Source organism: Macaca thibetana, chromosome 9, assembly GCF_024542745.1.
Source record: "Macaca thibetana thibetana isolate TM-01 chromosome 9, ASM2454274v1, whole genome shotgun sequence".
NCBI lineage: Eukaryota > Metazoa > Chordata > Mammalia > Primates > Cercopithecidae > Macaca > Macaca thibetana.
Genome location: NC_065586.1, coordinates 94,082,185 through 94,097,334, shown reverse-complemented (window position 1 = coordinate 94,097,334; position 15,150 = coordinate 94,082,185).

Here is a 15,150-nt window from a genome sequence, read left to right as displayed (position 1 = left end):
AGTCCTGTCTGAAACACCACGCTCAACCCTGGGCATTATAGGATAAGAAGGATATTGAGAAATTGGAGCATGTTCTGAGAATGGCAGCCAGATGATGCAGGCGCTGAAAGCCATGCCCATAGAAAGTGTGAGGGGGCTGGGAAACTTGGGTCCAGGAGGATGCAATTCAGGGGAATATGAGTGCTTCTGCAAACATGTGAAGGGCTGTTGTGTGGGAACTAGAGTGGACTTCCTCAGAGGATTCCTCTAGACCAGCCATTCCCAACCACATTTATTCACTGGAATCCATGTGACAGATAATGTTCACATACTCAACACATTCCCATGACAGACCCCTGATTTTAGACACCCCCTGCCACAGCATACTTGCAGGAAAGTAAATAACTTACAGTAATGTGTCATTGTCACAACAAAGTCACATTAGTTGTGGAGACTTGGTGTTCTCCAGCAGGGGCCTGGTGACTGAGAAAATGTCACAGCTTCTCTGCCTGCCACCCCATCTGGCATCCTAGGAAGGGCAGATCCTGACTGGGGTGGGGATAAGTAAATCCATACAGCACACATATAGCATTCTCTTGGTCTTTGGTGCTTTCATCTACTTCTTGCTGGTAAGTGTGGCTTTTCCTCACATTGAAATGTTAAAAGCCAATAATTGGCTAGACACTTTGGCATGGACGTCAGCAGAGCAGCCCTTTCAGCTGGCCTTGATTCTAGGCTGTCCTCTTTGAAGTAAGAGTTCTCCAAGGGGTCCAGGACAGCTCCCCAGCACCCTGCACTGGGTCCCCAGAATTATAATGTGTTCCTTTGCCTCACCTTGGTCCTGTTTTATGTCCCTGGGGTCCTCTTAGGGAGAGATGGCAGCATTCCCTTATCAAGGTCCCTGGAAAAGGATTATATAAATCTCACAGCCATCTCTAATTGTCATGGAACAACTAAGGTCTAACAAGATAGACAGATCTACTTACCTATCAGGGTCTTATTCTGTTTCGTTTGTTTGTTTCCCAGCTGGGTTAAGCAAGTTACCTAACCTCTCTTCTCAGTTTCCTTCCTTGGAAAATGAAGCCAATATTGGTTCCCCCTCTAAGGATTAGTGGGAGAGTTACATGAAATAATATACATAAAGTTCTTAGCACATTGCTGGTTACAAAGTCAGCCTCAATATTAGTAAATTGCTGACCCATCCATCCCTCCTTGATTGCTGACATCCCTAGGCAGAGATAAGGTATGGGTAAGCACAGTGCTCATTATGGCAGTAACACCACACCCTTCTCTTCTAATCAAGAAGGTGTCCCAGAAGGCAAGTGAGTAAAAGCAATACTACTAGAGGAATAATCCTGAGTCTATGCAAGTTAATTTAAGAGATAAATAATTTTAAAATTTAGTCACTTTATTTTTAGGAAAAATTACTGGCAGCACATGTCACAACTGATCACAGTATTAGGCACTGTGACACCAAGACTGAGAGCCCTTGCTTTTGTCTGTGTGTGTGTGTGTGTGTGTGTGTGTGTGTGTGTGTGTGAGAGAGAGAGAGAGAGAGAGAGAGAGAAACAGGCTGAGAGAGGGAAAGATGCAAATTCCTAGACTTTCACTCCAGGAAATTTTAATTCAGCAGGTCTTAGGGAGTACTAAGCTCCTTGCCATTTTTTTCTAGAATTTTGAAAAAGCACGGTTCCAGAAAATAGAACTCAGAGTTATTTTTAGAATCTAAGCATTCTATAAAGGGTGGCTCAATAAAAAGAAGAGTTTTCTAAAAAGTAGAACTGTCCAGCGGTGGGGCAGACAGGGGCATTGAGCTCCCTGTTATTGGAGGCACTCACACAGGAATCTACCAGAGAACCCTCGGGCAGAGCAGATCGCGCTATCCCGAGGAAAGCCAGTCCCAGGCTGAGAGCTTGCCTCCCTCTCCCACCGTGGGGATCTCTGAGCAGCTGGTCGGGATGTCGGTTCTACTAAATGTGAGCCCTCATCCTACCCAGGGTCAGAACTGAGAAGTAAAAATGTGTCTTGGACAAGCTCTCTTTCCTTTCACTGCCTCTTCCAAGTTTGGGCAGCAGGAAGGAGAGTAAAGACTCAAGGTCAAAGACTTAGTCTTTGTGAAGCTCTTCCTAGACTGGTCTAGAGACAGCCTGGAATATCATTCTCTCAGAGGTGTCTACACTTTAGGAAGAGAACCCCTGATATTGACAAAACCCCAAGAACCCCCATTTAGGAGCCGGTGGTGACTTTACTCTCATATAACCTAGCACTTCAGTATCTACACATCCTCACTGCTGGCCACAGTATAGTAGGTAGCTATGAGTGGGGGCTCTGGGCCTTGTGGCCCAAAGAAAAGATAATGCAAGCCACCTGTCATTTTAAATTTTCTAGTAGCCATGCTAAAAAATCAGACAAAGAAACAGGTGAAGTTAATTTTAATAATACATTTTATCTAACTCACTACATATCCAAAATATTACCTATTTAACACGCAGTCAATATAAAAGTTATTACTGAGCTATTTTACATTCTCTCTTTCTTTTTGAAATAAGTCTTTGAAACTGGATGTATAATTTGCACTTAAAGCATATCCCAATTCAGCCACATTTCAAGGGCTCAATAACCATATCTGGGAAGGAGCCACACTATTGGACAAGACAGTTCTGGACCCTAAAAGACCCTAAAAATGTCCTACCTTTCCTACTTACTAGCCCATGGCCTCAGTCATGTTATTTAACTTTTCTTTATCTGATTCTCCTCCTTCATAAATAGTAATGATAATAATAATGTCTCCATCGTAAAGTTGTTATGGGAGTTAAATGAGTTAATATGTATAAAGTATTTAAAATAGTGGCTGGCACATAGCAATTGTTCAGAAATTCCACCCCCTCAGCTCTGTTACATACAAAGAGCAGGAGTTTTCATCTCTTTTTTATGGATAAGATATGAACATTCATTAAGCACCTACAGTGTATCATGCTTGGAGCCAGAGATATGATCTCATTAAATTCTCCAATATCCCGAAGAGGGAAAGATTATTGCCATGTTTTAAGTGATGAGGCTCAGAGAGGTTGTCTAACTTGTCCAAGTCTGCACAGTAGATATGGCAGAGCAGGGATTCAAACCCAGGTCTCGCGACCCCCAGACCATGTTATTTCGCTGAACTATGTAGTCTGAGATGAAAAGAAGTGACCTAAGGTCTCACAGAAAATAGCGACAACTCTGGGTCTTGAGTCACCACCTGACTCTTCCAGCGCTCTTCTCCTCTGCAAGCCTCCTCCCTAAGGTGGAAGTATGACACCATAACAGGACGAAGAGAACATTTTTGGTAGGCGGACCCTTCCGGGATGCCTTCAAATGACATCTCTTTGGGTGGCTCTCCTTGTCTGCCAATAAAAATGGGTCTTAGCACCTGAGCTGAAAATAGAGAGAGAGTGGAAAGAATGGGGGTTATTTGGATTTCACCAAAAATACTTCAGAACGTTAGAACCCAGTTCTCACCCAGATTCTGCACAGTTTCTATGCCCTTGAGTCCTCAGTGCTTTGAAAGAAGGAAATGGGTGCTCTGGTCAGAATGACTCTGCAAAAGGATGTGTCCAGGTGCATATCCCTGGCTGCTCCTTGCCCCAGGACACCCCAGCTCCCCAGCCTGCAGGTGAGAGGCAAGCAGAGAAAAGGACCCAAAGAAAAACAGAAGACCCAGGAACCAGGATCCAGTTACAGAGAGAAAAAGGGAGAAAGAGAGATAGTGAGAGCAACTGAGAACAGCAATGCAGCAAAAAGGGCTTTTAGTGATAATTAATAATTAACATTTCTAATGATGTCGTGGCGACAGGAAGAGGCCAGCACAGGGCTCCGGGACATAACCGGGGGTGACAGTGACCTCCATGAGGACCAGCAGCCTGAACCTCATTAACCTTCAGGAGCCCCCCACACCCATGCAGCCAGTGGGCTGCCCACTGCTGAGATGGACATTGTTGTGGCAAATCCAGGAGAAGGGGTAGATGGGGGAGTAATTTCAGGGGGAGAAGCTGTAAGAGAGGGTTCTAGGGGATTCCTTTTCTGGACAGGCAGATCCAGCTCCTTTGAAAGCCTGGCTTTTCCTTGGTCATGCCAGGTACCTGGCTTTCCTTTGGCCAGGCAAGCAGCCTGGAGAAGGCATGTTCAAAGACATACAACATTCCCAGGCAGCAGCAACATGCTAAGAGCTCAAGGAAGAGGATAAGAGAGCAAAGGCAGGGAATGCTCGTGAAGGTGGGAGTTATCCCAAGAGGGGCAGGTGCAGCCAAGCAGAGAGCCCCAGAGACTGGCTACACAGTTATGGTTGTAATGGTGGTGGGCAGAGTGGGTGGTGGTTGTTGTGGACTGAATGTGTCTCCCCCAAAATTCACATGTTGAAGCCCTAACCCCCAATGTGACTGGAGAGAAGCCCTTTACAGAAGGAGCTATAGTTAAATGAGGTCATAAGGCTGAGGCCCTGATCCGCCTTATTAGAGGAGGGGACACCAGGGGTCCTTTTATCCTTTGTGAGCAAGAGGAAAGGCCATGTGAGGGCACAGCAAGAAGGCCACCATCTACAACAAGGAAGAGAGCCCCCACTAGGAACTGAATCAGCCAGAACCTTGATCTTGAGTTTCCCAGTCTCCAGAACTGTGGGAAAATGAATTTCTGATGTTTAGGCCCTCCAGTCGATGGTATTTTTAATGGCAGCCTGAGCTGACTAATACAGTGGTAGTCAAAGTGATCATGGTAATTGAAAGGGTATTAACAGGCTCTGGGGTGACCAGCCATCCCAGTTTATCTGGAATGGAGGGTTTTCCTGGAATGCAAGGCTTTCAGTGTTAAAATCAGGACAGTTCCAGGCAAACCAGGATGGCCAGTTAGTTGTAGTAGTAATTGCAGCAGTGGAGGTGATCTAATAATTAGCCGACGCTTTATATTCTACATCTATTCTGTGTATGCGTTTATTCACTTTTAAGCTACCTCATTTCCAGAGTGGGATGCTTTTGCCCTTAGACATATACAGTGCTTTACAGATACAAAGCATGTTCACAAATACATCTGCCCCATGACTTGAGCCAGTTCTTCTCTAGCCAAACTCAAGCCTGGCCGATTTTCCTCTGAAGGCCAGTGTGGACTCAGCCAGATGAAGGGAGTCCTCTCCCGCCAAGGCCCATGGCCCTGAGGAACCCTGGCTCCCTTGCTGTGAGCCAAGTGGATGCCCAAAGCTCCACCACTGGAGCTTCTGATTCTTGTGAGCTGGGGCGAGGCCTGGGCTTCGGCAGGGTTCAGAAACTTTCCGGGGGTTCTGAGAAAGGACAGTGTGCAAAGTGCCCAACAATAGCTCTACTGGCTGCTGCTTAGGTCAATTTGCTGTAAGTTTTCATTTTGGTACAATGTTAATCTTACAGAAAACTTTCAAGAACTGTACAAAAGAACTCTCGTATTCCCCTTTACACCAGTCCACCAACGGTTCTCATCTTGACCATTTGCTTAATAATTTTCTTGTATTTATTTTTATCTGGAAAAAAAAAAACATGAAGTAAGCTTTCCTAGTGAGTATGATACAGACTGATAGCGGGGCATATATAATATATATTATATAACAAATGAATACATATATTGGGAGACATCCATATATTTTGGCAGCCCAGCAAATGCACATCAATAGAGATGTGCCACCGTAACCTTTGGTGGCAAATGTCATGATCACCTGGAGCTAGGGATAAAGGTGGATTGACCGGGATAAGGGACAGGAAATAAGCTTTGGGGGTGATGAAAACATTCTGTATCCTGATTGCGGTGGTGGTTACACAAATACATACATTTACCAAAACTAATTTGTCTGAATGCACAATTACAACAGGTACATATTATTACATATGATTGCTTATACTTTATAATTTGATAAAATTGATTTTTTTTATGTAACATTGTTTTCAAGTGTAGTGGCCTGTTCTGAAGAATCCAGCAGAGGAAAACTAACGCCTGAAGAAGTATGGATTTTATTCCCTGAATTGTCATACATTTGTATGGCATGTATTATACATCAGGCTCTGTTCTATGCATTTTGCAAAAACGAACTCATGTAATTCTCACAAGCTTATAGTGCAATGGCGTCACGGACCCCACTTTACAGATCAGGAAGAGAGGTTAGCTAGAGGCCCAAGGTGGCACAGCCAGGAAGTAGAACAACATGACTCTAAACCCTGGCAGTGAGGCACCAGTGCCCCTGCTCTCAGGCACTGTGCTAAGTTAGTTCTTTCCATGATAACCAGAGACCAGGCTCTGCCTTACCGTGCACCACTACCCCATGGCAGAAAAGCCCCCTGAACTCCAGGGACCAGCCAGTGGACAGAGGGAAGCCGATTGTCCTTGAGGCCTCGCTGCTGAGTACCCAGACCACCAGACTCTCCTCTGCTTCCCGCTTCCCTCCACCCTTGACTCACCAGATCTGCCAGTCCATCTCTGGAGAGTTCCAACTGCCCAATTTTAGGAAGCATCCAGAGGTGCCATATAGTCTCGCACTGGAGACAGAGTTGGCTGTCTGAACCACTCTGTCTGTCCCTGAGAGATATTCACACAAAATAAATGTCAGCAGGTGACATCCTGAAGTTCTGTGTTCCCGGGAGCCAACACTGGTTTCCTCATATTCCATGTGCTTCCTGTAAGTCAGGGGTCTGTGGCGGGAGAGCACGGGACCAGATCTCAGGCATGGACTTTGCTACTGACTTGCTGTGAGATGTAAGACTTCTCTTCCCTCCTTTGAGTCTCAGATTTCTCACCCAAAATAATGGGAGGTTAGCCCAGATGTGAGGTTCTTGGCGTATGGATTGCTAGGAAGTCCACAAATAGGCTTCAAATATTCTAGGAATCCCCAGCATTTGTATGCATAGTGTTTTGTGTATTTAGATAAAGGAGTCTATATCTCATTTGATTTTCAAAGGGATCACTTTCCCTCTAAAATTTCACATCACTTGCCTGCCAAAGTCTTTTCTAGTTCTAAAATTTGAAGATTCTATGTCTTAATCTAAGTCTTTGCATTACATATCAGCCTGGAAGCTTCATTTACAGAGAATGGCAAAGGAGACCCAAGGCATCAGTGTTAGAGTCAGAGCTAGGACGTGGTGTCTCCTGACTCATTCATTTATTCAGCACATATACATTATAATAAATATATTTCATTCTAATGATCACTTTTGACCATAGTCCCACATGTGCCAAGAGCCTTTGCAATGACCCAGGGCCTCACACAGGACATAGCACATAGTAGGAACTCTATAAATATTTGATGAATAAAATAATAATTAGGGCAGGGGCCTCACGCCTGTAATCCTACCATTTTGGGAGGCCAAGGTGGGCAGATCACTTGAGCCTGGGAGTTTGAGACCAGACTGGGCAACATGGTGAAGCTCCCTCTCCACAAAAAGTACAAAAAAATAAATAAATAGCAGGGCATCGTGGTGCATGCCTGTAGTCCCAGCTACTCAGGAGGCTGAAATGGGAAGATCGCCTGAGCCCAGGGAGGCTGAGGCTGCAGTGAGCTGTGATCATGCCACTGCACTCCAGCCTGGGTGACAGGGCAAGACCCTGTCTCAGATAATAAAAATGATGAATTGGGAAGCCAACTAAGTGTGGGGAATGGAAATAGAGGAGGAACGGCAGAACCCCAAATCAGGAGATCTGACTTTTATTTTCATCTTGGCTACACACAAAGCCTCTTCTCCTCTGATCTCTCTTTTTCCACCATAAACTGAGGGAACTGGACTAGCTAAACTCCAGGGCCTCTTCTAGATTTAAGATTCTGGGATGTCAAGACGACCTCTGGCCGCTTAGATAGAGTGATGAGAAAGAGCAGTGCCCAAGGCTCCCCATGCCAGGGAGGTCTCTAGCTAGTGCATTAGTTTCCTATTGTTGCGTAACAAATTAGCCTAAATTCGGCTGCTTAAAACAACACATATTTATCATCTCATACAATTTCTGAGGGTTGTGAATCTGAGAGTGGCTTAGCTGGGTAGTTCTGGCTCAGTCTCTCTCATGAAGTTGCAGTCAAGATGTCAGCCAGGACTGCAGTCATTTAAAGGCTAAACTGGGGCTGGAGCCCAGGCCTCCAGGCTCACTCACATGACTGTAGGCTGTTGGCCTCAGCTCCTTGCCACTTGGGCCTCTCCATAATGATGCTCATGACATGGCAGCTACCTCCCCCGAGAGCAAGTGATCTGAGAGAGAAAACTGCCAGGATGAAAGCTGCAACGACTTTTTTTAACTTGACCCAGGAAGTGACATGCTATCACCTATTTTATTAGCTATACAAACCGACCCTGGTGTCATGTAGGAGGGGCCTGTACAGGGTGTGAATATCAGAAAGTGGTAATCTGGGGCAGCCGGCTACCACATCCAGGCTGAAGTCAAATCTCTTGAGGCTCTCATTTAGATAAGGCCACTATTCACACTTTTCTGTGGGCAGGGGTCCCAGTGGGAAGAACTTGTCCATGAGCCAGCCAGTATCATCAGTGAAATGTTCTGCCTGCTCCTTTTCAAAGCAAGCCCAGGAATTCAACAAGGCTCCTTGCTGAAGCCCCAGTGCCTGTGCAGCCCTGCAAAGAGCGAGGGCAAAGATATGTGGGGGCTCAGCAGGGACCACTCTAATAACCCGGCAAAACCTCAATTACCCAGAGCAACGTGAACCAGGGCCCTCATTTAATCAGATTTCTTGATTTAACTATCCCACACTGATAAATAAATCTGTATACTGTGGTTGACGATAGACAAATAGCAGGCAAATATGTTGCCATTAAAGATTTTTAAAACCCCTTCAAGGGTCTCTATCTGTAAATTTGCATGTTCTCTGCAGCTAAAATAATTGCAAGATACTGCAAGATCCAGACTTATCAATGGCCTAACCATGGCCTTCATTTTGCTTGCTAAGGCAGGAAAGCAGAATAAAACATTTTAGGAAGTTTTTTAAAATTTAAAAACATTTCCAACAAAGCAGCCTTTCTGCAGAACTTCCATCTAATTAGGAAATTAAATTAACCAGACCATTTCACTTCCTCAGTAAAAGCGATTGAATTTCTTGTGGCGACTCTGACCCCTTTCACCATTTCCCCGACATATCCGGCACTTTCCCACCCACTGCCTTTCATCTGCCCTCAGCCTGGAATTCTTGGTGAGCCCAGAGTTGGAATGAGAAGAGATACATTCCGCTCTCTATTCCATCACTTGCACGTAGGATGTTTGGCCTCTCTAAGCTCCCTTTCCTCACTTGTAAAAGGAGGCATTTAAAGTACGTGATTCTTCAGTTCTCTTTACTCCTAACGCTCTAAGTTGTCTGATCCCACCATCATCACTTTCTGAAATCTGACTGCTTTTTCAGGATGCAGGTAAAGTGCTATATTCACTATGGAGCCTCCCTTATCTCTGTGGACCGAAGTAGTTTCTCTTCTCTCTGCAATCCCACAATTAAGTAAATAGAGGTTAACACATGATTTTGTGGATTATGTATAATATATATGCACAGTTTTGTCTCTCCTAGCAGACTCTGTGCTCTTTGAGGACAGCTGCCTGGCCCTTCTCATCTTGATAACCGTTAGTACTGCACCCAGCACATTGTAGGAGCTCACACCTGTGGTTTGGAGGGAGCCCAAAAACTAGGTTTGTGATTTTGCAGCACACCTGTGTATTGGCTGCCCTCATCCAGCAGGGGGAGCACATTTGCTCCTTAAATGAAGCTGCCGGCTCTGAACCGTGACACCCTCTGAAGAGCTGATGGATGGATTTACCTCGGAGGGTGAGACAGGCCCAGAGGACTAGCGTGAGGGCAGGGGTGAGGACGGATCTGCTATTTCTGACTAAGAAGCCACCACTTATTTGGTAAACAATAACATCCCAGGAATAGAGAGCACCCTCATGATAAATTCAGAGCACTTCCTATCTCTAAGGCCAGGAAACTGCATGAAGTTATAATAGGGATACATTCTTGATTAAACCCTGTAACTTGGGGAATTAAGTCTATGATAAATTGGGAGATAGGGACCTGCAGCCTCGTTTCTTTTAAAGATATTTAATTACAAAATTCTGTAACGAAATTACAGCCTTATTAAAATGGTTTCTCACTGAAGAGAGGGTCTCAAAAGGTGAGACAATGCCAATAGGAGAGGGGCTGTAGGGTTTACAAGCACTCTCCCTGTGCCACTGCATTCTGATCAGAGACTAGAAAGAGGGGATAAGACACTTCCCTTTGAAAATCAGCCCATTGGAGAGGTTGGTCTCTCTCTCTCTCTCCACCTTTCCCCATGAGACTGCCCCCATGAAGCCTGGTCTGCCAGGCAGCTAGGATCCTATTAGAGAGAGCTGTCTGGTAGAGAAACTAGCTTCTCTTTAAAACGACAGACACTTGCTCGTGATAGACAGCTTGTCAGTCACTCACACCTTAGTATGAATTACACCAATCAGCTGTTAGGGTTTCCTCCACCAGAATAGGTTGGGAATTGTTTAATCTGAGAATGGTAAATTTGGTTGTAGATTAGAGGTCACAGTTTTTGAGCATTAGATACTCTGGGAGGCAGGCCAGAGTGATGAGCCTTTGTGGGAGGGCTTTGGGCGGCCAGAAAGTGATGTGGTGGATGTGGAGCAGAAGAGGAGGCACAAAGAGGCAGATAGCTATGCTGAGACCCATACTGATTGCAACCGCCCCTGGGGTTTTTAGAGATCCTGCTGATCACCAGCCAGTGTATCAGACCATGTGCCCCGATTTCTAATTCAGAAAATATAGCCCCTCGATTTACCTAGCGAGTTAACACCTTCTCTGCCATATAGTAGCAGAAGCATGTTGATCCTGGCAGTTCAGCCATTGGTGTACTTGTTTCATCTGTCCGAGATTGAGACCCATATCCTCAAGCAGAAAATAGGGAGAGTCATCTTACACCCGTCATAGGTGATACGCTTGTAAGTATCTTACTGTGCCCAGTGCAGAATGAGCCCTCAGAAAGGTCATTGATTGTTGCTGTTGCTGCTGTTGCTGCTGTTGTTAATGCTGCTGCTGCTGTTGCTGTTGTTGCTGCTGTTGCTGTTGTTGCTGCTATTGCTGCTGCTGTTGCTGGTGTTGTTGCTGCTGTTGCTATTGTTGTTGCTGCTGCTGTTGCTGCTGTTGTTGTTGCTGCTGCTGTTGCTGTTTTGCTGCTGTTGTTGCCACTACTGTTGTTGCTGTTGCTGCTGCTGTTGCTGCTGTTGTTGTTGCTGCTGCTGTTGCTGTTTTGCTGCTGTTGTTGCCACTACTGTTGTTGCTGTTGTCGCTACTGTTGTTGCTACTGTTGTTGCTGTTGCTGCTGTTTTGCTGCTGTTGTTGCCACTGCTGTTGCTGTTGTCACTACAGTTGTTGCTACTGTCTTTGCTGCCGCTGCTGCTGTTGCTATTGCTGTTGTTAGTGTACAGCACATGCATGACCCTCAGTGAATACTGGATGGTGTAATTACAGAATCATTCAGTGTCCTGTGGGGTCAGCCTATAACACGAGTTCTACTGCTCATTACTTACATCAAGGGCAGCTTTCACCCCTGAGCTGCCTAATTGGGAGCCAGAAGATGATGTTGAAATAAACCAGGAAATCTGACAACCCAGCTGACATCTCTCTTTCCCAGTCACTGTGTGGATCAGAGTCATGCTCCATAGAAGGTGAGTGCTACTTCTAGGAATCAGATATTCCGGAGCAGCAGGTAGAGATGGTTTTTAAGTGGCCAGATGCCTTGTGGCAAAGTAGAAAGTATGCTGGCTTGAGTGTCATGGTCTAGCTATGTGACTTTAGACATGTCACTTAGCCTCCTTTTTTTTTTCCTCATAGGCAAAATAGAGACTATATTAGCAGGGCTGCTGTGAAGATGTGATGCCACTGTGCTCAGTTCAGTGCCTGACTGAGAGAAGGAACTCGATAAACATTAACCTCCTTTCCTCCAGACCTTCCTCCTGCTTCTACCCCCAAATAAAGGGCTAGACCATCAGAACTGCAGGGAATATGAAAGATCATCCAGCTCAGTTTTATCTTTCCAGATTAAGGAGGGACATACAGTGGAACAGTGGCAGTCCAGATGAGAGGCCAGGTTTTCCAGTTCCTCACCCGCTGGTCACCCTGGTACCACTCTGCCACCACATCACAGTCGTGGCACTGTCAGCTCAGAGCTAAAATCTCCTGGTATTATTTAACTGGGATTGTGGCTGTCCTCATTCTCTGAAATTACATCAACTAAGCTTTAATGACCATTAGCTACCGTGGTTTTTCCTTTCTGAGGCCCTTCATATCTTTGGCTAGGAACTCATCTCTGTAAGCATTTGTACTTTGCTCTTGTTTTCGGCAGATCTTAAATATTGTGCCTGGGTCTGAGCTTCCCCTTACAAGTGCAGGATTCTAAATTCAAATTCACAAGCCAGTGTCTGTTTTCTGGAGCACATCCAAGTGTGGGTGAGTGAGAACAGGCAGTTTATAATCCTGAGATGCTAATCTACCTTGCCAGGTTCTGAATGTGGTGGAGGAAGTAATAAAGTTGGAAAACAGAATAGGTTCCAGGCCTGAATGACCAATTAAACCTCTTTTTAAATGGCCAAGAGCAATATCTGTAAGATACAAGCTAATTACAAGAATTAACAACAACCACTACCAAAAAAAAAAACCCAGACTCTTCAACTATATCAAATACCAAGGACCAGAAATGCAAGCCATCTTATATTTGTAACATCTATATTCCTAGCTCTGGCCTCAGTTCACCTCTGGTCCTGGATACAAAGAGGTGGGGTCCAAAAAAGAAGGAGTCTAGGATGATACCAACCATGGGAGTAATGAGAAGGTCCCTGAGTTGTTAGTAGATGGATAAAATACCAGTCCTAGGACCTTTTCTCTCCTGTCACCTTCCTTCTGATCATTCATCCAGTACACATTTACGGCAAGCACTAGGGTAGGCACTGAGACGCAACATGGAGCTGACATTCCCAGTGGGGAACGCAGACAAGCAAACAAATAAGATACCGTCAGAGAATGCTAAGCCCTCAGAAGGACATGCAGTTAGGTAATAGGGTAGTGAGGAACTGGGCTTGGGCAGGGACAACTTGGATAGATGGGTGGAATGGCATCTTTGAGGAAGTGACCCATATAAGCTGAGATCTGTAGGACGAGTAACCAGCCACAGGCAAACCCGGGCGAATGTTCCAGACGTGCAAAGAAGTGCAAAGAAGAGCACTTGTTGTGCCCTCCACCTGGAACATTCTCCTTGTGTGAGACAGAGCCTAAAGAAGAGAGGGATGGTTGGAGTGGCTGTGGCTCAGTGAGCAGGGCTGGGGGATGGGCCATGGCCTGATGGAGTAAGGCTGCCGGGGGGGTGGGGGTGGGTGGGTAGGATAAGGAGTAGTTAAGTAGAAGCAAGACCCAGAGTCAGAGAAATCTGGATTTGAAGCCCAGTTTCAAGAGTTATAGGCCGGGTGCAGTGGCTCACACCTGTAATCCCAGCACTTTGGGAGGCCAAGACAGGCAGATCACTTGAGGTCAAGAGTTCGAGACCAGCCTGGCCAACATGGTGAAACCCTCTCTCTACTAAAAACACAAAAATTAGCCAGGTGTGGTGGCACATGCATGTAATCCCAGCTACTCAGGAAGCTGAGGGACAAAAATCACTTGAACCTGGGAGGCAGAGGTAGCAGTGAGCCAAGATCTTGCCACTGCATTCCAGCCTGGGCGACAAAGAGAGATTCCATCTCAAAAAAAAAAATAGAAATAAAAATTTAAAAATAAAGATTTATTAACAGCGTGGCCTTGAACTGGTTACTTCGCCTCTGAGCCTCAGTTTCCTCATCTTTGAAATGGGGCCAATCAGAAGAGGACCAACCTCCCTTGGTTAATGCAAAGAATAAATGAGAGGGAGCCCTTTAAAGTATTTAGCAGAGCACCTGGCACATAGTCAGTGGCCATAAGCTCCAACGTCTACTCTTCAGACTCACCACTGACCCCCAAGACCAATGATCGCAGGTCAGGGTCAATTTCAGTCGCCACCACCGAGAAAGCCACCAGGTGGCGGTCTTTCAAGCTTTTCTGGCTTAAGCGTGGTCAAGACTGTTTTGAGCTTGTTTTCACCCAATAGGAAAATGCAAAAACAAATCCTCCAAAGACTAGGTGGATTTAGGGCCACTGGAAACATACAGGGAATATTTTCTGGTTTCAACAACAAAAATGTAATGGAAAGAACACCAGCTAAGAGGCAGACCTAGGTTCCCGTGTCCACTTTGCCTGTAGATCAATTGAGCTTGGTAGTAATACATTTGAGCTTTCTGGTCTAGATTTCCCCATCCGCTTACACACAGTATTGCTGTGAGGCCCAGAGGAGGCACTGCATGCAGAATGGCTGGAGAACACCTGTCTAGAGTGTGCTTGAGTGACAGTCCCAGCTTTGCCACTTACTTGCTGTTTACTTACCCCCAGCTTTTTCACCTATAAAATGGGCATAAGAACAGAATCACAGGCTTTTTAGGATGATGAAAACAGTTAAGCAGTTGAACAGTTCTGAGCACCTGGACGTACAGTCTCAGTGTGTGCTGCCATCATCTGTAAAGTGCCATTAGGTGGATGGGCTATGACCACAGGCTGCCCTGGCTTTGGTTGAGGTGGCTGCTGGGAAACTGCAGAGAAAGAAGGTGAATGTTTGACTAAGGATGAAGATGAGACAACTATGAATAAGCAGAGAAGGAGGAGTTCCACTTGCAGATGGGGAGTGAAGGTGCACACTAACCAAGGAAATGTCTCCTGCCCCCACAGTGCCTTGAAAAGGGAGCTCACAGAATGTGGGAAGAAGGGACATCACCTGGTAGCCACATCTCTCCAGCCCATTTCTATTCCTTCCCTCTGTGTGTGTGTGTGTCTCTCTCTCTCCCCCTCCCTCCCTTCCCACCCCCTCTCTTTTTGAAACAGGATCTCACTCTGTTGCCCAGGCTAGAGTGCAGCGGCATGATCATGGTTCACTACAGCCTGGACCGCCTGGGCTCAAGCAATCCTCCCACCTCAACCTCCCAAGTAGCTGGGACCACAGGCATGCACCACTAACCCTGGATAATTGTGTGTGTGTGTGTGTGTGTGTGTGTGTGTGTGTGTGTAGAGATGGGGGTCTTCCTATGTTGCCCAGGCTAGTCTCAAACTCCTGG